Source organism: Accipiter gentilis, chromosome 26 (assembly GCF_929443795.1).
Source record: "Accipiter gentilis chromosome 26, bAccGen1.1, whole genome shotgun sequence".
In the NCBI taxonomy this organism is placed as follows: domain Eukaryota; kingdom Metazoa; phylum Chordata; class Aves; order Accipitriformes; family Accipitridae; genus Astur; species Astur gentilis.
In genome coordinates, this window is record NC_064905.1 from 21,440,348 (window position 1) to 21,463,474 (window position 23,127).

General features: G+C 41.8%; 1 protein-coding gene across 3 annotated transcripts in view; it reads right to left on the reverse strand.

Annotated features, from left to right (window-relative positions):
* Positions 1-22,882, reverse strand: part of SHROOM1 (shroom family member 1) — a 39,735-nt gene extending 16,853 nt beyond the window's left edge. Inside the window, exon 1 of one of the 3 annotated variants that reach the window (XM_049830017.1) lies at positions 22,857-22,882. The gene's annotated coding sequence lies outside the window, so the exon portion shown is untranslated. Of the gene's footprint in view, positions 1-20,612; positions 20,742-22,637; positions 22,671-22,856 lie in introns of those variants that run through there. The other 2 variants (XM_049830016.1, XM_049830015.1) reach the window with 2 other exon arrangements.
* Between the last annotated feature and the right edge of the window lie 245 nt (positions 22,883-23,127).

Genomic DNA, 23,127 nt, shown 5'->3' on the forward strand with positions numbered 1-23,127 from the left:
GATGAGATGAACAGAAGCACGGAAGAGAAATGGGGTATCTGTAGGGAATGGGACTTGTCTAATGCTTCCCAGCAGGCTGATGGCCAAGGAAGAACAAAACCCAGATGACACAGGACGCTGTGTACACACAGCTGGGCTGTCTCTGGGCTAAGATAATGATGTCTTCTGTGTCAAAACAGGATTTGTCCCAAGTTTCCACCATAATAACGACAGAAAAAAAAAAAATAGCCGTGGCAAGGCAGTGCCAAGAAATTCACATTGTTACAGCCCATGCTGCACATTTTCTCAGCTCAGGTACCACTGCTTGCATTGAAACTTCTTCACCTAAACATTATCAAATACAGTCCCTGAGCATTCAAGTGCAGGTTCAAGTCCTGCAGAAGTCTCCAGTCTCTCACAGACCACTGTTAAAATACCACCCACCACCTCAACCTCTTAATTCAAGGGAAAGGTGGTTTGTATTGCACAATCTTGAATTCCTTGCAGTCAACTTGGTAGGTCAAAGCCTCATGGCTCTGGCAAATTAACTTTGTACAGAGAAAAATCAGCAACTCCAGACTGCAGACAGTTAACAAGTTACCTGTCTTTTAAGGGCAAGCTTTCTTCTACTTACAGTTCATTCTTGTTTGACCTCATTTAGATTGTATTAGGTACTACTAATTAACCCGTAACTCACCTGCAGTTACATACAGTGCTTGCCCAAACAACGCATTACCCATCTGAAACACATGTATTTTCTTTATCAAGTCTCTGATTTATCCTCAACAACTTAGGAGAAACAGCTCCCGGCACCGAACACAGCCACACAGTATGTTTGCAGACTTGTGCAGTTCCCTTAAAGTTTACCAACACAATCTTTCCATCAGAGAAGCAAGAATGAGCATCTTCCTTAATAAACACAAGCAGAGTTCAAACCTTCTTTTGAGACTGGGCTGTTGGTGTTTATGGGTGAGGAACTGTAACTTTGGAAAACCAACAGGATTTCTCCTCCAAAACACTCTGGAGACGAAGGCAACACGCTGCTAACATGTTGGCTTGTGTAAAACTTCATAGATCTGTTCCTGTAAAACTGCCTTTTTTAAACAAAGGGCTCCATGGAAATAAAGGGGGAAAACACAGCTATTAATCCATATCAAACTACAATATGCAACTGTTCTCCAAGCAACGAGAATGGTAAGTGTGTGAAATGCAAAGCAAACACCATGACCAACCTACCAACATTATGTCATGTACATGTTTGTGAATGACCTGTTTCTTATCAAAGGGTAAACACCTCATGTAAATATTAGCCAAAATTCTTCAGATTCCAATCAGTTGCACAGTCTGCAGCACCTGACCCATCTGTTTCATGGACCATGAGATCTAATTGTGACCAAAATATCATCTGTGAGACTCTTGGTTTAGCAGGCAACCTTACTGGCTGGCCCAGGGAAGTCTGGAGAGTCTGAAATCTTGGGGAGGGTGCGTAGAGAGTCTCTGGTATCACAGACACCTGCGGTAGGTCATCGGTTGCTGATCCAGCACAGGTTCCCAGACCTCCATCCAGGACCTCCTGCACAGAAATCTGTCACACTCATGACACGAGTGACCCATGCTTTCTCAGTGACTGTATGTCTTACTGAGACATGAGATGTCTGGAAATAAGAGCTGCTCCTTTGACCAGACTGTGAAACATCCAGAAATTCCAGACAAATGTCTGAAGTCTTCAAATTCCATCACTTTCACATGATTGTTGAAAGGGTGAGAGAAATGGAAGGATACTACATCCAGGAAAGTGTGGCTGTCTGATTATCTTTGTGCCCAGCGTCTCTGAAAGTCACTGTTTCTCTCTTAGCTGCTGCCTTTTTTTTTTTTCTTTTTTTAAATAGATACATTCCCTTTATTATTATTTTCTCTAGCCTATAATCAACAATTTTATCCCCTAGGACTTTCAGCTTTAGGTTTCAAACAGGAAGGCAACATAAGAGAACATATCAGATGACATCCCCTTTAGATGACTGGAAAACACACTTTCTGCTAATCTCTATTTTTCTTGCAAAGATTTCTGAAGACTAAAACCAGATTTCTCATTTAGTGCAATTTCTAGAACTATCATGCAGGTAGCTAACGGTTGCCAAGGATAATATACATCAGAACCCAAGGACAAACTTTCAAGTTTGGCGTACGCAGGCCCAGTGGGAAACTTACCCTGCTACTGGGAGCCAGGGAAAGTCAAAGTGTCAGACATTCTCAAAACAGAGCCTAAATGGGATTTAGATGAGGTTTATGCCTTGTGTGCACAGAAATAAATTTCACCATAGCTTGAGGAATGTAAACATTTCCAGTAAAAACATCAATACAGACTTCAGGCTTTCTGGAGCTGTGGAATTGTCTTGAGTAATTTAGAGAAGGATTAAAATAATAATGCATCTCAATATCCGTTTTTTTGGGGGGGGGAGGGGGAGAAGATAAGTCTTCCTAAACTTCCTTACCCAGCTATGCCTACCTCTCTAGAGAAGGAGAAGATTCCTGCTGACTAGCATGGGAGCTTTCCTTGAGCCACGATGCCAGAATGGGTCATCCTACACCTTCCCTGGAGTCATTTCCCATACAGCGATGACATCCACTGCTGGACACGAATGCTTGGCATTTCAATAACATGCGTGCTTAGCTGGCGAAAAGCTGTGGCCCAAATAAAATGCTTTTGGACCCGAGAACCATGGTCCAATCTCTGGCCAAGGATTTAATGAGGAAGATCAGGTTTGGCAATTCTTCACAGCCCTGTAAGAGACCTCTTCTGAGCACCCAACAGAGTCTGACCTTTTAATTAGAGCAGTCACCCGCCACATACTTCTCCATTGTCCTTGAATTCCCTGACTTTCCTTATTCAGCCTCAAAAATTTCTCTTGGCTTCCATCATCATGATTCCCTAATCTACTAAACACCAAACGTTTATTTTTGTTTCTACCTCTGAAGCACTTCACAAAAAATGCTTTTGCTAGAAGTCACAGCTTCATCCCAAACATATGCATTTCTTTCCAATTGTTTCCACTTCAACCCTTCTTACTTCATCACAATTTTCCTTCTTTCCTTTTTTATTTTTTAAATCTAATCAAGTTCATTTGAGGCCATAAATTTACCATCCATAGTGCTTTTACAGGCTGCAAGAACAGACTCAAAAATATTCAAGAGTATTGAAGAATTACAGACTCTAAGGAACTGAAAACTTCAGAAAGAAAAAACCTAATGATACTGTTCATTTTCAGACATGTTCCTTTAGAATTATTATATAATATCCAGTAGCCCAGAGAACACAGAAGAAAACTCAAACTAAGTAAAAAGCCTTTACTAGTCGTCCGTGTGTTCCCCCCCCCCGCAACAGGTTTAGGAAGAAGGCTGCTCTTCAAGGGCAGAAAACTACTTTTCTCTCCCCTGCTTGTCTCAGTACAGATAGATAGGCAAGAAATCTCAAATAGATCAGGACACATTCAGAGGACTGCTTTCTCCCTGAGGGATAAGCCATCATATTTTAACAGATAGCAAGGAAAATGAGATTTGATTTCCAGGAACAGGGGAAGCTGCAACGTGAGCATGGGCTCATAGATCAGTGGTCAGAGCAGTCTCAGAAGATGTTTTCTCATTTCCACCTTGTTGACTGCTTGCCAGCAAGGCTGTCCAAGAAACATCAGAGAAAAATAAAATTCTCATAGTCGCCCTGCCCTGCTACTGACTACACTGAGCTTCCCACAGCTTAGGCATCAAGTCAAGACCACATGAGAGGAAACTGGCCCCTAAATAGGTGAAATCCAGTTCAACATCTCCTTTCACAGACATGTGGTTTGACTCCAGTATAACTAACAGTAAAAGTTGGTTAGCACTTTGTGCAAGACAGTTTTAAAAATATGTCCCTTATTAATGTACTGTAATTAGAAAAAGCCAAGTGCTTATAACAGGCAGCTCCAGCAACTGCCACACATCCCAAACCAAATTCACAGCATTGTATGGATCAGAATTTGCCTTTCCTGGACTTTTATTATTGCTCTGGGAGAGCTAACTCTCACTCAAACTTACGAGTGAGAGTTGGCTGGCTAGGAAATGCCATAAAGTCATCTTATCTTTTGAAGAATAGTGGTTTTCTGGTAGCTATATATGCTTTCTTCTGTTATAACATAAAACTATTTTCAGAAGCTTAATGGATAGCTCTGTCATTACAGTCCAAGAAGCCCAGACAGAAAGAGACTGTAGACTCCAACTTATCCATGCTGTTAATTATGTTTTCCACAGAAAAAAACTGCCAGGAGAACAAACATTGCTGCTGCGGCTCCAGCTTTAGACCAGGTCAACCCGAGGCACTGGGCTGGGTAAGGGGCAGTGTCCAGTTCCCACCTAATCAAGTGGGATTATATATATTATTTATGTGTAAAAATATCCATATATATGTGTGTGTGTATATTTAGATTATGGCCTTTAGATGTAACAAAAATGGACTAAACAATTTATTCTCTGCTCCTTAAATTTAATGAGAAGCTTTCTGCTGAACTTGGCGAGCTTTAGACTGTGTGTTATGAACGTCATGAATGATAGAGGAACACTCACTCCCTTCACTGTATTCCCAAAGTCATTCCCATCTAGTGATTACCTACATGTAAAGCCTTGGACAGAGAATCCTACCAGATTTTCCCAGAACAGAGGAGTGGCACAGCCAACTGGCTCACCCAGATTCTCCCAGAGAACAGGATAGCACAGTAATCAGCTTGTGTTCATTGGAAAACTTAATAACCACTGAACACAGCTGGTTCAGTGGAGACTTCAGTGGAGGAGGAGACTGAGCACATGAGAAAAATAGAGAAAGAAAGCAGAGATGTGGCAATGGAGCTTCACCTAACAAAACAATCTCCTTGTACCTCAGAGTTTATCTTACAAACTTTAATCACATACTGTCACTACCAGTAGGACTACTTGCCTTACCATAAAATTGTTTGAGAGTCCTACAATGGGAACAGAATCCAGCACTCCTGCCTCCTAAGCACTTCTCCTAACTACAAATTATTTTTTAAAATAACTTACTTCTCTCAGTAAAGCTTATAACTTTTCCATTCTTTCATAGCACATTGCCAGTCTAAAATGTAATTAGCAAACAATATTAGCACTTCCATTTTCCTACATACAACTTAAGGATTATCAATTAATATTGATTAATTTGGTATTAAAAAAGCTATTAGCTCTTTAGCTTTCTTATTTTGACATAAGAAACAGAAACTATTCCTTTCCAGAGGATGTCTGTTTTCAGTCTAATTCATCCAGATGTTAAACATAATTGTGCCTGCCCTTGGGCTGAAGTAGACAGTAATGTAATATCCAGTTACTACAGAACAATCCACTGGAATAAGAGAAAAAACACCAAATATATACAAGACATAATATGTTAGACTGGCCCATTCCTTTGGCAAGTATTGCATTCGAGTATTTTCCTGTATCTTTCATTTGGGCAGAATTCATAAGTATTTATTCTTAATCTCACTAAACATTATTATCACTGGTTTCCATAATAAACAATGAGAAACTGTATTAGCAGCTAAAACTCAACTGGAAATATCTATTAGTTATATTAGTACAGGTTTAATGGCGGGGTGCAAGTTGCTCAGAATCACCAGCAGAAATTAAACCCCTGGTCTGCAAACAGTATTCAGATGTGCTGCAAAATTCACAGGAGATGTCAGGGAAAAATGACTGGGGAAAGCATAAATTTAGAGAGCAATAACGAGAGAGACTTCAACAAACCAGCCAAGGCCAGGGCAGTCACTCAACCTCTGACAATACGCGAGTAATTCAACAGAGAGAAGTAGAAGTGTCATTTTGAGGATCACATGGTTAGCATATAAACGAGAGACCAAGCAATTTCCTGTCCGTAACACTTCACACCAATTAGTCCCTATCCAAATAGAAAGGTGGGGTTTTTTCCAGATATGGCTTTCTACATTCAAGCTGTTCTATGGAAACTTTACCTTCAAGTTCTCAGATTGGTCATCCATAGCCTGCATTTCGTCATCAGCCTCGCCACTTAAACACTGCCTATGCTGGAGGATCATTACATGCATTTGTACCAAGGTAACTATTTTCTCTGTAAAAAACGTCTAGACCAGACGCCAGACCTCTTACCTTCTCTATTTAACACAGACCTAGATTTTCTTAATTCTGCAAACAAATGCCTAATTTGCACACCCAAGGATAGAGCAGAGCCCCAGTGTTCGCATTAGACTGACCGTCACACCAGAGGTGACACACTAGACTGTTCATGTCCGCCACAGATGTGAGATTGGTCCCTTACACACTAATAATTTTACCATTTTAATGATAAGATTTTCTGGTATGAATTCAGTTCTGCCCTTGTTCAATTATTTGGTTACATTCATGCATTTCCCTATGAAAAATGTCATCTTTCACACACAGAGATACAGAGGATAAGACCTGAAATTCGGGCAGCCTTGTGTAATCACATGTGCTTAAGGCTGCTTGCAACCCTAGGTTAAACATTTCAAAATGTGGTTTTAATATTTTCCAAGATATATCCTTCTCCTTCACCTGTTTTCCTGCTGACTGTTACAGAAGGGTGCCTCTGGATGGGAGCAGATAGACTTGGGGAGCAGATGCTCTGGAAGAAACCTGAGAGCCGAGTTAGTCCTTGGTGGGGAGAAAGGATCAATGGAAAACACGACACTTCATTTTCCAACATTACCCTTTCTTCTCCTGCCACTTCCACTGCCTGGGTCTGGATGTGCTCTTGCAAAATCTCTCTAATGATCTTTCTTATGTGCGAGCAGCGGCTCTGCAGAGCTGGGCACTGAGCACACACTCCGTGCCTCCTGTTTTGTGGTGACCTCACAAACTGCCTGTAAACTGCTGCCATGATGGCCCCAAGCACACACCGGCATGGGCATGGCCGGGTGCACCTGGAAGCACTCAAACCATGTAACATCATACAAACTCTGCATTAAACCCTGCAAAAAGGTCTGCCCTCAGGATTTAACTGAACCTTCCTCCCTCCTTCCCCAAAGACACGCATTTATCCGGACATTAAGGAGCAGTTACTTAGACCACGGAGCAGCAGAATCACTGTTCCTACCAGATTTAAAGCAAACAAGATAGGAGTAACACAGAGTGACCAGAATGTTATTTTCATTCTTTGCTCGCATAAAGCAAATACACAGATAGGCATCACAGCAACTGTTGAATTACAGAGAGACAATATATACCAGATACAGCCATCTGAAATACATGCACACACACTGAAAAGATGTTTAGTTTAGTGACCTCTAAGATCTGAATACACTTTCACAGTAAGTATAGCTAGCTCGGATATTCTACCTCCAATTTTCTCTTTAGAAAACAAAAGCTAATGATTTAGACCCACATTCCAGCTATGTCTGCAAAGGATCTGAAAGACAGTGGAAAAGAAACTGTAATCATCAGAATCTGAAGTGTTTTCAATGCAACTCATACCATGTCAGAGGCAATTTCCCAATCTCTCACCCAGCCCGCCACACAACCGGGACATCTCGGAGGCAGCAGGCGGCTCCACGCACAGCACGGACATTGAAGATGCACAAGTGACTTTCATATCCAAACCCTTTGCCTCACTGGTGGAAATGGCACTTTGTTTATTACATTCCACTGTGCAGAGCATTACGGTGGCAGTGGAAAAGGAAGAAAAGCAAACAGCGGGCTCGACTATTTCATTATCTCACCAGTCAATTATTAACGACAGTGCTTTTTCTGCCTGAGCTGTTGGGCAGCAGCCACGACTCCCGCGTGGGCACAACTGAAAAATTCCATGCCGATGCTGCCGTGGCCACAGCGGAGAGAGCAGGCGAGGCCCTCGTCCCCCAGGACCCAACGCACTCCCCTCCTGTGCATCCCACCAGGACGGCATCACCAGAGGAGCATCCTTCACTCCACCGCACCTTGTCCTTTGCTGTCCCCAGCCCGGGGTCGTAGCACGTTGGCCAAGAGCCCTTGCTCTGGGGCAGCCAAGAAGCACTACAGACAAAAGCTTATTAAATCCAACTGAAAGTAGTTAGATTTAATGCAACAAAGTAGTTAATTTGATTTTCCTAAAAAACTATGTATGACTTTCAGAGGGGGAGAGAAAAAAGGTTGTACAGTAAAAGTTAATACAGTTCAAGGAAACACTGAAGCTATGTTTTATATGCTGCAGGTTTTTTTGCGGGGTTTGTTTTGTTTGTTTAAGTGTTTTGTTCATAAAACACCACAGAAGGCACACAGATTGAGGCTTTCATCTATTTTGTGTGACTCTGAATCAACTCAAGCCTCTGTGATAAATTCCTTCCTGCATCCCAATATATGTGATGGAGCCTGATACTACATTTTATAACATCCTTATCTGCTGAGATGAATTCCCACTAGTTTTCAGCTGGGCTTAAAAAATAAGCCGATTTTATCCCACTATTTTTTTCCTTAGACTAAGCTGCCAAACTGGATAATGCCATGCAGGCAACAGCTCTCTGATTTGTTCTTATGTATCATCTCTCAAGGGAGAGATGGGGATTCCTTCCACGTTTCCTACAAAAATAATTGCTCACTTATGGCTACGTTCAATTTTTACATGGTGGCAAGGAGCAAACTATTCTCCAGTGGGACGCAGATTCAGCCTTTGGGTTTTGCCTGGCTTCACCGCTCTCTCCAGACGGGCAGTGCCAAAGCCACCACAGAGAGTTCAGAATCCATCCCTGGTTTACTGAACAGCAGAAGCAGGAAAGGACAGGGATCGTTTTGTTGGGAAAAATCTCAACTCCACATCTCCTGTGCATGAGGAGAACAGAGGAGCCTCTGGAATACAGCTCACTGAGGAGTCATTTGAGGTTTTTCTGCAAGCAACCATCCAGGCTCTTCTTCAAAATCCTGTACACAAATAGGCCATCCCTAAGACGAATTTTTTTTTTTCACCAGCACATAATGTGATAGAGAAGGGCTCCCAGGAAGTTACTCAGTAACTAACTCAGTGTTCAGTCATTACATTAAATACTGTTTTCACAAAGCAGTGCCTTGGTATCTGATCAAGTCAAGCATTCTGCAACAGGAGGCAAGGGGACCGTTTCCAATGGACCGAGAAATGAGAAGAAAAAAAAATCTTGCACTGCGTGATGCCAGCTTGGAAGGAAAAAGACAAACCTAAGCAACTCCTCCTACCAGGTCACGAGCAAAGCTCTCATTTGGGGACAGAGCTGGCAACGCCGGTCATGCCTTCTCTGTGCACAAGGTTTTGTGCATTTCTTTTGTAACAGTAAGTTTTGTGCAGGTATGTCGAGATGACTGATTTGTTAAAGTGCTGCAAACAAATCTGACCTTAGTCTTACATGAATAATAAAGGTTCAAACATACCACATGAGAAAATAAGGAAAGCCAAAGTCATCATTTTTCCACCCTACGCCTCAGCGGGTTAATGCACTAACTCCTGCCCCTCCCAGGCACAGCGGGGATAGCTGAATTCAGCAGTGAAGCTATTAACTTTGGAGGGTTCAGTTTGGCTCTGGGATTTGCCACAGATCTTTGTAAGGTTTGGCCCTTATATTAGGATGAGATTTTTTTTTAAGACATTTGAACATAATAAAATTAAGATAGTGTCCAGACGTTTCCAGACACAGCACAGTGCCTGGCTTTAGTCTCCTGACTGCTCCAGACAAGAACTGTACAGACATCCAAGCTCAAGGCCCCTTAAATGAAGTGTCTCTTGTATATAAATTGGGGATAAAGAACACTCTTCTTGCCACTCGTTGTTAGAAGAAATCCATTAGAAACTGTGAGACTCTCAGAAACAAATGCAACTTCCCTCCTAACCTGAGGGTGCTGAAAGCTTCTGCAGCGTGGAGAGCGTCAGCAACAGCTTGGAGCAAATCACTTGAAACTTTGCAAAACAGTGCAAAGCCTCAAGAAAATGGCCCTGTCAGCACAATATCGTGTAACCTGGAGCTCTAAACCAGCAGTTTTACCAGTTACTTGCAATAATACACAGTACTATGCATACAATAATAGCATTCACCAATTATAAAATTATTTCGGAAGATAAATCACGTGCCTACAAATGCTCCTCCTAAATTATAAACCAGTTGACTTGTAAAGAAGTTGTTAAATATTATATATGGTCCACAGCTCTAACGATTTGTATCTCACAAAGGCAAATTGTTCCAAGGCTAGATTCAGCTGTGTTACAATTGGGGAGGACTGTGCCACAAGCACATGAAATACTAGGCAGAGCTAACAGCGAGCAGGGCTAGAGCTCCTTTAGGGCCCCAACTGTCACAGTAAATCCATGTTTTACAAGTATTAACAATTAAACCTTCCCGCTGCCTTTGCATGAAGTGCTGTAGATTTGGGCTGAATAATTGCCCTTTGCTCTAGCCTCAGATTCAATCACAGAACAGCCCAGCTGCTCAGGAGGGACAGCAAGAAGAATGCGCTCCTGAGAGATGGGGGTTAACCATAGCCCTGCCCAAACTTAAATGCGATAATATGCTTAATGACTAATAACGACTGAATGAGATGTGATGGAGAGAGCCCAAAAGAGAGAATTTACAGCTGCTTTTGACAATTAAAAACACCACAATACATTAGAATCGGAAAATATGATAGAACCAAGGCAGAAACCTGACTGTTGTGTCAGACGCAAGTACACCTGCCATTCATTCATCCCCAGTAGGAAGTAACTGAAGCATTTGTGGGAGATCTACAAGTCATGAAAAAGCATGCTTAGGTTTGTTATCTATAAACTTACATGGTAACAATAACAAACAGGGCCAAGAGTAAAAACAATCAAAGGATTTTGTAAAAACAACAGAGCTGAGGTTCATTTTATTTGTCCTTGGGTTCCTAAATGTTTAGAATGCGTTTAAGTTATCAAACTCTTCTTCACAACCAGAAATATTGATATACATAGTGGATTTCTTAATTGAGAGCTAAGACTTTCAAGGAGTCCTTGAATTTTTACAACTAATGCTTTCAGAGATGCATAAAATCTCATAATACCCAAGATAAAGATGTCAGTAGTTGCCATCAGTATGCCTCTCATTTCTGAACACTGCCACAGTCACTGCACAAAATTGCCTGGAAGTAGAAAAGCAGTAATTAGGATTACAGGCCAAAACTTGCCTCTTAATGCTACTTTACAGATCTTCTGCTTAATCTGCGCATCGCTAGGATGTGTTCTGCACTTGTGGGCAGCTCCTGAAGGCAAGGACCTGTAACTCTGGATAAAACACAGAAAACATCAGTGATCAACAACAACCGAGGGAGATGTCTGCTCACCGTTCGCCGGCATCTCACATCCTGCTGCTGCCCTTTTAGTACTAGCTATACAGTAACAACAACACAAAAACATTTACAGACTGTAGGGGTATCAGATAAACGTAACATTAAAATAATTTCTCATGGCTGTGTCAGCCTTCTTTCACACAGCCCCAAATACACCAAATCAGTCACTGGTTACTAAGGTGAGGCCCTCAAGGCAGCAGGATAAAGTAGAAACCAGAGGTACCTCGGTGCTTCCTTGGCCATCTCACATACAGGTAAAAAGCTCCAGGCAGGGCTAATCAGAGCCCCCTCCAGCCCCGCAGTGCTGCTCCCTGTGCATCTGCCTTCCCAGCCTTTTTTACTAGGTGTTGGAAAGAGAAATTCAAAGGGGGAAGCAACACAAACAGCAAACGCTACCCATAAAGCCCCCCATCACCCAGTGGGCTATTACCTTTCAGTGTTATTTTCATTACTTGGCATCAGCTGGGATACAGATGGCTGCTCAGAGTTATTGGCTTCAAAAACTAGGTCAATGGTGGCACAGATACAAACTAAAAATAAAAATCCTGGGTTTTACCCACCAAAACTATCCAAGTAACAGCAGCCTAATCAACAAAATAATATCCCTAAGAGATTTCATCAATCCCAGACTTCACAGATGTGGCTGCCCTACCTAGTAACCAAACCAGCTAGCAGGGTGGAGGACTCAGTATTATTATAGATGCATATTCATTATTTTTCACTAGAATCCAGTAATCCCTGCAGGAGCAAATCTTTCTGCAAGACATTACAGCAAATGTAATATTTTTTTTTTAGCATTTCCTCTTTTTTAGTTAATTGTTTGGTAATAGTTTATAGAAGAAAGATAACGCAAAGCCACTACTATTGTTCTACGTCATACTGATGTACTGTGGATCAAAGACAAGGCCCGGTGTTCCTTCAGGCCCTGATTTGATACAAAATGTTCTGCAGCCAAAGCAACCTACAGAAGTTTCCTTTGCTCATGCTCCTTTTAAGGCCAATTTCCCAACTCACAGCAATATCAGCAGTTGCAGCGAGTAGGGTTTTTTGCTGCAGTGTGGAGCACAAGTAAGCAGCTGTACACTAGGGAAAGCATAGTTGCCAAAAATTAACCTTAAATTGGTATTGCTGCCAAACAGCACAGCCATGCTTTTACTCACATAAATCTTCACTGGGGGTTTTGACTGAGGAAGGTTACAGGATTTGTCCCTGGTAAAATATGTAATGGTAGGTCTTTCGGTGAGAATAATCAAATCGTATTTGAAAGCCTCATTAGAAAAATAAAATAATATTTAGCTGAACAAGGTTCCCAACTGAAACCAGGTTGTCAGCATATTTAAATGTTGTACCACCAGTGCCTGAACTCTTTGAACTCATGGAAAAATCTTTAGAGAACACCGCATCACACAACACTGGGACATTTTAGCGTCTGAATCAAGGGGCTGTACCAGCCTGGATAAGTAATTTTAATGTTACTGTTTAATATTGTTTCTCAAACCAGCTGAACTTCATTTGTATGGCTCATAGAAAATCCCTGGGCCTCAGAGTGGAATCTGCTCAAACCATTTAAATGGAAATGCAGCTGAGTCAATGCTGCTGCTGAAAGGGGAGATTGCCTTCACCCCTTCTCTTCCCATTTCTTTCTTTCCTATCCCCAACATGGGCCTTGCTGCAGCTCTAGTACTCGCTGGACTCTGTGGAGTTCATTCAGTTTGCTAATTCTGTTTGCTAAGAAGCTGTTCAGGGTTTTTATTTAGTTTTCTACTGGTTTATTGAGCTGAAAGAGTTCACAGAGGAATTAGGTGAAGGTCAAGTCAATGCCAGGGGAGAGGAGAGGAGCATGCTGCCGGACAGGACGGCTGCATTTTGGCAGCACTGAACCATCCCAGCAGCTCGTGCCGTTAACACAGAAATCCATCCCAAGTCACTTCATGCCTATGGTGTTAGTGCTGTGCCGAGCTTCCCTTGATATAAAACAGAGTCTGGGTGCAAACCACAAAAATCATTAGGGCCTGTCCCTCCAATCTGCGATCACCCGAGCTAACGGCAGAGGGTGCGCCCGCAGTGGTGTGGTACCCGAGATACCAAGGTGTACCCAGCACTCGGAGCCTTCCAGAAACCCACTTCGAGTGTGATATTGATTCCACTCAAATCAATGACAAAACTCTTTCTTTATATTGCCTAAATGCAAGGGCATTCAAAAAAGAAATGGGGCGTTCTGTTTCAGGAATGTGTCACTCATCAGAAGTTGTACGCTTTCTTTTTTCACATATAACTATAAAACTAGAATTTAAATGAGACTTGTCACTACATTCAAAAAATTTGTTCAGGAGTCACACTTGTATCTAAGTATTAGAGAGTAGTACAGGGTGCTAATAAACAACTCCCAAGGGAATGATTATCTATTTGTTTATCTTTAAAGCATTGTAAAATGTGAGAGAAGTAAGGAGAGAGGGACTTTATGGTTCCCCTGGGACAAGGGACCGGCTGAAGAGCAGAAATGCCAGCTGCTGCCTTCTTTTGTCATCAGGTATGTGCTCCTCTCTTTCTGCACTTAGAAAAATAAATAAATAACAAGGGCTTCTGGTGGTATGTCGATAGAGTTACACGGCAAAGGCAGGGGCAGGCTCTGCTTTCTCTCACAACACTCAAGTACAATGGTGTCTTTGTTACAGGGAGGCTAAATAAATAATGTAGCCATTAGATGTCATACAGAAAAGGAGCATTACATGATTAAGTTCCAAATACAGAGCGAGGAAGCTCTGCCATGCTCTCAAATAAACCAACGTACAGCGAAGGAAGCAACAGACTCTGCCAGCAGCTTGGTCCAGCAGCGTATGGGGTTTTTTCAGGCGAAAATTACACAGGGTCAACAGAGATACAGAACATGAAGGTCTGGGCATTAAGTGCAGTTCAGAAATACCTGTTATCAGTCATTATTCTCTCTCATATGCTTTTGCTTACTGTAGCAAAGCTTATAAATGCATAAAACTCGCAGGATCTGAACTAATGTCTCTTGAATATAGCTTTTGGAAAAAAAAATCGCAACACAACTTAAGCACACATATTTTCACAAGTAAAAGCAATATTATTCTAATAATCAAACACTAAAAAGAGCCTCGGAGGTCTCCAAGCAAAGCCAGCTCATTAATCACATAGCTTCACATTTGGTAAGCATTCATTTGGCCAGCAGTCTGGAAATGCCAGTTAATAATTTAAGTTCTGGAGTCTCCCTGAACTTCAGAATGCATTGGGATGACAGAATAATATACAAAGCCATTTTACATTTAAGATTAATACTTTAGAAAGCATACATTTTCCTTCCTATGAGCCTTTTCTGCTAATAAGGACCTTATTCTGCAAGCTATGCACACTGGAAATTTCACAACAGCTTTTGTGAGAGTTTTCACTACAGAAAAAACTTAGAAACAAATTTCAAGATGTTTTAAATGTGGTAAAGTTGTAAGAAGTTATTAAGAAAACAGCAATCACAGAAGTTGTCTGTTCTAGAAATTCCTAGAAGTGGATATATAAGATGCTACAACTGATCTCCACTTTTAAAATTTGATTTTATGTATTAAAAGAAGCAATTGTCCTAGATAGACAATGTGAAATTCTATTAGTCTCATCTAATGACTGACAATTCGCTAACAAACCCCACAAACCTTGAAAGGTTTATTTAATATGACCAAATCTTTCTTGTTTTACCAGTCTGTTTTATATAAATGTAGGCAAAATTACTTGCAATATATATATATATGAGTATATATAAAGGTGCTTTGAACTCAACACTTCTCAGACATAGAGCTGATGGAAGCTATTCAATGGACAGCAATTTAGCCACATTCATGCAGTAAGTTAATGGCAAAAGTGGAAAGAGAATAAGTCATCTATTTTGCAGTTCCCTGCTCTATTGACTAGACCAGATTTCCTGTCTTAGTTAATCACGCAGCAGGCAAGCTTTGGGGGTGCATTTTCAGAGGTCAGTTTAGGTTATGGTCTCAGATCATTAAGCCCAAGAGACCTGAGAGTACGCGTGCAAGCTCATATTCCATTAGCATGCTAGAGGAGGTTCTACTGAGCCTTCTGAAACACCACCCAAGACACCTCTGAAATACCACAGAAGCAACTCTAAGAACCATGCCGCTTACCACGGGCCTTAGTATGGATTTAGGCATCTTCTCTACATTAGTGCACGAGATCTGTCTGCCATAGGGAAAAGGAGAGCAGCTGGTTCGAAAGGAAGGACAAGGAGGGACTGAAGCATCCCAGAATCACGTTCAGCCTTGTAATTCTAAGCTTGATTATGGTTCTGCATCTGTCTGATACGTGGGGCTCCTCAGCCCTCACTGGAAAATGCCACATGGCAGAAACAGTAGCCAAGCTTCCTGAGGAACAGATGCTGCTTACTGAGAAAGTCATATTCTCCGGTTAAACAACTTAAATAAGTCAAGGATTTGCAGAGAAATCTCATGAGATTGGGACTGGAAACTCAAAATTTCACTTTGGTAGAAGCGTCAGAGACACGAACCTTGCCAGCCAAGATCTGCCGGGAACAGCTTTCTGGCACTGTCCCATCATAGATATTTTCAGTTTGACAACTGAATTGGTTAAGTAAGAATTGCTTCAGTTCATATCAAAATCACTTTTTCAGCTTGTCTACCAAAACCTTAAAAGTATGAGCTTTTGTTTTGTGCCAAATAAAATGTTACAATTCCACCCAAAATTAAACATTTTATTTCAAGGTATTCAGGACATGCAAAACCATCAAAGAACCACCAAACTGTGGACATAGTCAGCAGTGTAACTGAACAGCATGTAACCTGGCAAGGGCTGCAACGTGCACCTGAAAGCAGGACACTTCCTTGGGTGGTTAACTCCTGCTGAGGTCTCCTAACAGCACTGGAGGTAGCTAAAGCAGCAGACACTGTGAGGACAGCACTCTTACCCCTACAATCTTACAATTAAATTGTCTTAGAGCTTCTTCTACAAATGGTCTTCAGCAGCAGGGACAGGTGAAGGAATAAGAGGAGGGAGGCAGGGACAGGTGCAAACCGCACACTTGCCATACGCAGAAAGACCACGCTATGCCTGGATTAGACAAAAATACAAATCGTACAAGCTCATCTGATCTTAAGCTGGATGGACCCTTGAACGCATAAATCCCTCAGCAATGTGGAATATGTGTGTACGGCCATGGTGGGGAATCGGCACAGATGACCTCCTTTCAGCCTTGATGAAACAAACATTCCTGACACAAGCCAAGCCGTTCCCGCTCGAGATTCAGAGTCAGCATTTGAGGGAGCAGAGAATTCCAGCTCTTTGAGATCCTGGGGCATCACATCGCTACTGTTTTGAGCATGCGCAAGTGGGGTGGGCACCACATTCTAGGACTTGTATAAATCTCCTAAATCAGACCTCGTGGTACCGGGAATATTGTTCCCTTAAAAGGTTTGATTGGGTGAAGAGCTGAATGGTGCAGTTTGGAAAACAGACACCGGTCATTTCTCAGGACAATTTTGATAGTGTCAGTAGCATACAAGCAGCATTACATTGTTAATGCTTGGATTTCTGCAATATATATGATATGAAGTCAAGTCATTCTTGAGTCTTCTACAAATGGTCCTGTAAAAACAGCTTGTGGTATTTTAGATACCAGAAAATTCAACTTCATCAATAAATATGCAACATGATGTGACCATTTCAAAGACAGAACAGTAAAACCTCAGAGATTAGCTTTATGGTAATTAGCCATACAAGTATGACAAACCCTTGGGTCAAACCTCTACATTTTACAGGCTCTAAGATTATCACAAAACTCAGCTCAAAGACTATGTTGACTATCTAAACCGTTTGTTTTACAACTCATGGAAAGTTTGTTGACAACTTTAAAATAATTACTTATTTGTAATTTTATATTAGTAACTTTTTTCAGAAAAAAACCCAAACTTCTTGCTGATTTATCTTTGTTATCATAAAAAATAATTAACAAGAAACATTTGCTTCAAACCAGGATCAAAATGTTATTAGATACAGGCTCAGTGGACAGCCCAATGCATAATTACTCCTGGACAGATTAATAGCAAAAAGATATTATTTTCAAATTCTGATCATACTCCTTCTCTGTTCTTGAAGCTAGAAGCCTATATAGTAACAGGGACAGGTGCAGAAAAGTCCATGATCTAAGAAATAATCTTATAGAGCTCCCCGCATGGAATGCTGCACCAAGAATAAACTCCCAAAGAGGAAAGATGTAATTTCATATTCAGGATGAAAACCAGGCAGGTTTGTGTATTCTAGAAAGGTCCTGTGCATATCAGCATTGTTTCACATGTCCTGCTATAGGTACTTATTCTGACAAATGTTTATCCATTTGACCAGAATATTCCAGCTGGAGATATGTCCATGGGGTTTGGGTGTTCTTTTTTTAAATTGTCAGATGAAGTGCTCCAGCTGTTTAAGAACAAGTCTCAGGATAATACATTGTCTTCTCAAGGTTAAAAGCAAATTCTGACAATCCTTTATGAAACAGTAGCTCTTATCCTTCAGAGCTCATACTAAAATGTGGCAAGGAATAGCTACGGCACCAAGTACTTGGTTTTGATTTATCTGTGAAATAAGTAATCTAAATTTGGGACTGAATTTAAATGCCTGAACAATCACTCTGCATAAATTCAGTAGAGACTTGATGTATTAAAGTTTCCATGCAGTCAATACACAGCTTACAAGGCTATTGTTGGAATTTCTTTTGGAAGCCCAGCATCATCCACGACTAGTGAAACCAGAGCACCTCTCAGCTGTGCTCTCATTTCTGTCCTGCTTGGATCACAGTCAAGGTGGACCAAAGGAATCACCAAATTCAGAGAAGAGCTAGAATCAGGTGGAATATAGTAGAGTAAAAGTGTATTGAGGCTGGACTGGTAGACCAGAGGGAAAATGATGGTAAGGTTGTCCTAGCAAGGAGGCTTGAAATAGGGCCCAGTAAAGGAAATTAACTGGCAGGCACCAAAAACCCAGAAATGCCAATTTGGAGAAGGATGAAGATGACAACAAAGATCAGATGGGAAACTAGGGGAGTCAGGACCTGTTTTGACAAAAAGATTGGGGCTTGGAAGTAAGAGAGTGACAAGGTAGAGTTGCAGCCCAGGCAGGCAGACACAGTAAAAGCCAGTAGGAGAACAGGGGCTGTTAAGGCAAAAAGAGAAATGGACAAAATCTCAAAGCCCAAGATACAAAATAAAATTAAACTAATAAAACAAGGGAATATTATGTATTCTTGACTCAGTGAGAAGGAAGAACATTCTTGCTAAGTAGGCTACAGTCTTTGTTCAAAAAGCCAAAAATGAGCTGGTCATTCTGGTCATTAATGAAAACTACCAGCACAGTGTAAGAACTCACCCTGGAACAGGGAAAGTACAGCTTAGAAAGCTGAATAAATTACAGGTCCTCAGACTGTCCGAGTCCGATAGACTTCACTCCAGGATACTTAAAGGGTTGGTTAAAGCAGCCTCAGGACTGTTACTGTTTATCTCTGAGGGCTGATGGAAGCTGGTCACATCACAGAAGACAGGAAAAAAGACAAATAAAATGCCTGTCAAAAGATGGTAAGCTGGAAAGAATTCAGAGGAAGGAGAGAGAAAGCATCTGGTTGGCTGAACTTTGATTTGACCTTGTCTATTGTTGACAAGTCCATGTTTTTAAATAGTCCATTAACTTATGGTTGCTTATGATCAGTTCATTTGATTATTTACAATCATTCACTTTTGACATTTTCTGCACTTCATTCATTGTATGAAGATTTTCCAAGCTCAAACACTTTAGACACTCCTATACAGTAGTCTGAAAGTATTCATTCTTGGACCACCTTCTGTCATTGCTCATTATTCTGTGAGTGCTTCCAGTGTCAGATGCGAGAAGTCGTTGGGGATAGCAAAAGGCTCACGGCAGATCCCCAAGCTAATTCAGCCAGCATGTATGTCATTTAGACAGACACGAGGCACAAGAAACACGTGTTCTACCCCGTACCCAATACCTCCCTGAACTAACTGCTGTTCTGACTGGAAGGCAGGCCATGCTTGTATTTATAGAATGATGCATCTCTATGAGAGCAAGTATAGGCACTCTGTTAATTTGCATATGAAAAAATTATAAATCTCATTCCAAGACAGATAGTCTACTCCCATGCATGCAGACAGAGCAAAAAAATGTAAATCTATTATCACTTGTGAGGATGGACAGGACTGTATTTGGGCATAATTTTCTAAACGTCTGGTTCCCATTCTGGCTTCATATGCACTGTATAACCATAGGAACAGGAAACCCACTGAATCGGCAGGAGCACCATCCTCAGTATTGGTGTAACTGATTTTACTTCCAAGTCAGACTGTCAGATGTTCATTCTCACACCTTGGCACCCAGCATTATTCAATGCCAAAAAATAAAACCACTTTGAGTCATAAAATCATCACCCTCCTGATAGTGAAGGATCTTCTAGGTCACCAGAAAATGCAGTTGTCAGATTAGTTATGGAATATTTAAGTACACTTATTCACTCTTAAAGATGTACATAACTTGACATAATGTTAAGTTCTGTTGCTATTCTTTAAAAAGTTTTTTCAAGGCCCACTGAAGTAAATGGCATCTTTACCTTGATTTTACCATTTGGAATCAGACCTAAATCAGACTCAAACAGGCAGGAAATATCCAAAGCAATTAATCTTTTGCATACCCTTGAGATAAATACACCCTCTGTTTAAAGAAAGTTTACATTTACTCTCTCTTGTTTGAGCGTGCAAATGGTACACTGAAAAAAAGAGCAAAAAGCTCTGCTGAAACACAGCAGGGTGGTAGCCAGGGAACGTAGAGCACCTTAGTTGGGGAGTACACAGCTACTGGCATCAGCTCAAGGCACTGAAATGAGTAGTGCCTTGCACTTGGCCAACATTTCCAGCACAAGCAGTGGAAATCTGGATCTCCAGAATATTCTGCACGATACCTGCAGAAACAGTAAGCTGCTGTCACAATACCAAAAAGATGAAATCCCAGGTAACAGAAATTAGAGGGAATTTTTCAAAGAAAAAAGTTTACAAGATATATTCAAATTTGACATCAATGATATTTCTAACACAGTTTTTCCTCTGCAAATAACTTTTGAAATTAAAACATTGTTTTAATAACTAAGATTAGGAAAACATTATAAATAAAGAGGACCTAACTATGATTAGCTCTTTTTCCCCTCTCCCCTTTGCTTTTTGTTCATTCTGCATTAAAATTCTATACATATGAAATTATGTTAAAAGAACACTCACAGAACTCCTATTCCACTTCTGTGTCAGCCCCACCCTTCAATTACTTTACAAATCCATCTTCACTGTCTTATGCTAGCAACTATCCCATCAAGTCACCACAGCAGGCTCAGCCAGCGCCAGCTCTTAGCTCCAAACTGGCTGAGGCCAACTGGAACCAGCCACGATGGTGACAATCTGGTTTATCATCTGAAGCCACGGGTCAAAGGCAGCATCTTCATTTATGTTTTGGGACTGGCACAGAGTCAGCCCAGCCATGGCTGGAAGCTCTTGGAGATTCCAGTACGTTGAGGACAGAATCTTCAGACATTTAAGTTACTAATAAAAAAAAAAAAAAAAAAAAAAAAAAAAAAAAAAATCAAAGCATGTGCATTTTTCAGAGACTTATTAATTGGCCAGACTTGGGAAGATTTTCAGAGAGAACAACAAAAAGCACACCCCTGATGCAAACTCATGCAAAACAGAATTTAGTTTGCTTCTCCAAAGCGTGGGAAACAAAGCTGTTCAGTGGCAGGTCAGGAGTATTGAAAAGAGGCAAGACATAATTTTTTCCCTAAGCTGCTTCTTAGAAATATAGGATTCATTTTGTCCTCATTTTCCCAAAATCCTGGGCAGAGCAAACAACCGGAACACAAATTCTCAGATGAAAAACTCTGGCCAAGTCAGAATGAGGAACTGAAAGTACCAAACACCTGGTAGCATGTACAGCTATAGTCGTTCATCCTTCAACTTTGAGCCAGAACTAAGATAGAGAGGCTGCGGCTGGTTGGAGGGCAGGTACACCTCGGGGGCACAGGGGAGCTCAGCAGCCCACGCTCCAGCCCCTCTCCAGCCACGTCCTGAAGTTCCTTTCGCTGGATGCTTGGATGTGGTTTCCAGTTTCCACCGTTTGCCCTGCACTGCATATGCAGGCAACAGGACCCTGGCAGGCCTGAATAGCCTTGTTAGGATGAATCCGACCCTTTGCATGTTTGGACTTGCACCTTAGCACTAAATAAGGCCAAACAAGAAACAGTATCAGAGCATACAAAAAGCCTCTCAGGCAAATTAATGAATAAATACATTTATATATTCTCTCACCTTTTGTAAATGGCTGGAAAGTCTTCTGTGATTCCCTCCCACACACACTTGAAGATACTTTTCTTTCTGTCACCTCCCCTATTTATTCAACCTGGATTTCTGTTTTCTAAATGCACATTTAAATTGTTTTTCAAGTTTTAACTTTGATATTTTCTCATTAATTTTCACACTTAAGTGTATACCATTTGTAGATGTCTCTACTCTTTAGATACATCATGAATATTTTGCAAAACCCCGAACACTCTAGAATTAAGTTTGGAATTCTTCAGAATACACTTCTTCTTTGAAATACATCCAGTTTCTACCTGACACTGCTTTATTCTTGACATTAAATGCTGCTAAGGAGACCTTTCTTTCTGAGAGAAGAATCCTATTAACGGGTCTCTGCACAACAGGAACAGAAGGGTCCAGGCAATTACTGCCCCTGTGATTTCTGCAGGAAATGATTATGTAGCTCAGGTCTTTAAATTAACAGAAAGATTAAAACCCCTCCCGCTGAAGACAGCATAAGCAAGCCACACTGTTACACATCCAAACTGATTTAGTACTGTAATTCCACATATTCTAAACTATGGAAGAATGCTTTTTACCTCCGAAATAACATCAGGTTAGATAAAACCATTGTTAAAAACTCCTCTGCTCTCAGCAGACAACAGCACCTTATCTGCCAGTGTGCCTTTAACACCATACACAGGATTAGAAGCAACATGCCAAAGAAACACAACCCAAACCGCCTCCTCTCCGGGCTGCACTGCACCGGCGGCACAACTTTCTGGGAATTCGGAGAGAAGGCCGCTCGGTAAAGCTTTCCGAACACCTCGAGGGCTCGCTGAACTTTAAATGGCTTTTTTTTTTTTTTTTTTTTTTTTTGCTGCTGCTGCAGCGCTCGCTCCCCTCCTCCCCCTCCAGCATTCCTAAAGCCACCCACCTCCGCCAGCCCCCATTCACCTTCTCCGAAGCGAAGCGTTTCCAGACGGCTGCGCGCGGTTACAGTCATTAGACCCAATCAGTGTAATTTACAGAACGTGGATCAATCACCGCGAACGCTCGTTCCCCTCGGGCTGCACTTTCCTCTGCCGGGGCTGCAGGGACAAAGCCACCCCCTGAGCATCCACCCCCCTGAGCATCCACCCTCCCACACCCCCCCAAACCCCGGCACAGGCTTACCTGGACCCCCCGCCCCGCTCCCCCGGCAGGCAGGACGCTTCTCCCGAGCTCGGACACGCAGAAAAGCCCGTCCCGCTCCCGCGGTGCCGGAGGTACTTGTAGGCTGCGAAGGTAGCGGGCAGGGAGAGCCCTGCCCAGGGGCAGGCACGGAGGTGGGGTCAGGGTAAGGACCCCAGCGGCAGGGGAGAAGCGGTCCTCGGAGCCCCCCCCCCTCTCCTCCTGGGAAGGCAGGACCCACCCCCCACAAACGCTGGGCAGAAGGGGGTACGAC